Source organism: Schistosoma mansoni (genome assembly GCF_000237925.1).
Source record: "Schistosoma mansoni, WGS project CABG00000000 data, chromosome W unplaced supercontig 0115, strain Puerto Rico, whole genome shotgun sequence".
NCBI lineage: Eukaryota > Metazoa > Platyhelminthes > Trematoda > Strigeidida > Schistosomatidae > Schistosoma > Schistosoma mansoni.
Window position 1 is genome coordinate 80,298 of NW_017386021.1, and position 1,752 is coordinate 82,049.

The 1,752-nt window shown below is 36.4% G+C and overlaps 1 non-coding gene across 1 annotated transcript; it reads left to right on the plus strand.

The window, feature by feature from the left end:
• The first annotated feature begins 700 nt into the window (after window positions 1–700).
• On the plus strand, window positions 701–768 carry Smp_tRNA_00016_Gln.1. The gene has a single exon. It is a non-coding gene (tRNA).
• The last annotated feature ends 984 nt before the right edge of the window (window positions 769–1,752 follow it).

The window sequence follows — 1,752 nt, forward strand, 5'->3', positions numbered from 1 at the left end:
GCACAGACCAGCTCACGATTCTATGGATCATCGTTCAATAATCATTTGAGTGCAACTCTTCACAATACATCACATTCATTGAATATGATAAGGCGTTTGACAGCCTGGAGAGTGAGATCTCATGGAAACTTCTTCAACACCATAATTTACCTGAGAAAATCACCAACAACACATGGAATTCATACGACAGGATTCATACAGTGCAATGTGGAACATGGAGGACAGTTGACAGACGCATTTCAAATGAGGACCGGAGTCAGACAAGGCTGTCTACTCTCCCCCTTCCTCTTTCTTCTGGCAGTTGACTAGATTATGAAGACCTCAACACCTGAGGAAAAGCACGGAATACAATGGACAACTTGCATGCAACTAGACGATCTGGATTTCACAAATGACCTGACCATTCTATGCCATACACACCAGCGAATGTAGGTCAAGACAAACAGTGTAGCAGCAGCCACTGTTGCACTAGGCCTCAACATACACAAGTAATAAACCAAGATCCTCAAGTACAACATGACAAACACCAACCCAATCACACTCGATGGAGAAACTCTGGAAGATGTGGAATCTTTCACGTACCTGGGTATCATCATCGATGAACAAGGGAAATCGGATGCAGATGTGAAGACGAGGATTGGCAAAGCAAAAAGAGCATTACTACAGTTGAAGAATAAATGGAACTCAAAACAACTGTCAATCAACATCGAAGTCAGAATCTTCAATACGAATGTCAAGCTAGTCCTACTGTATGGAGCTGATTTGTGGTGAACTACTACAACCATTATCAAGAAGGTACAAGTATTTATAAAGAGTTGTCTACGTGAGATACTCAATATCGGTTGACCGGACACCATGATTGACAGCCTACTGTGGGAGAGAACATACCAGCTTCCAACTGAAGAGAGAATTAGGAAGAGACGTTGGATGTGGATAGGACATACATTGAGGAAATCATCAAACTATATGATGAGGCAAACGCTAACTTGGAATGGTGAAGGGAAACGGAAATATGGAAGGCAGTAAACACAAACTAGGTCAGGAAATGGGAGGAGATATGAAAAGGATGAATGTTAACTGGGAAGAAGTGTAAAGGATTTTCCAGTTGAGAGTTGGATGGATAATGCTGGTGATCTGCCTATGCTCCTTCATGAGGGGTAACAGGATTAAGTAATTACTTGTTAATAAGTGGACAACATATCTCAATCAATACATTCATACTCAGTCTAATGAAGATATATTCAACTGAAACAGCTCAAAGATTTATATATATATATATATATATCTGTTATAGATTCATTACACTCTCTGGGTCAAATACTCTAAATTTTTAGTAAACTATATTCATAACTTTTATGTGGCATGATATTTTTATAATAAAACTTTTATGTGGCATGATATTTTTATAATAAAATGATAACTTTTACTCAGAAAAGTAAATTGTTATTAGAATAATAATTATATTCACGAAAAGAAGAATAAAGTAATGTGGAGTGATATTGTCTGGTCCAATGTTATCTGATTAAATAAAATCACACCATTAGAATATTATATATACATATATATCTGTATTAAGTGAACTTGGAATTATAAAGATCATTTACAAATAATAATGATGTTACTTGGGTTTGTGGGTCTGATAGCCGTCATACGGATTACCTTGACAGAAGGTAACTCTCATTTTTGATGTTTGAAATTGACAATTACAATTAGAGGCTAATTGTATATATATAAACATCTTGATTAAAGTGA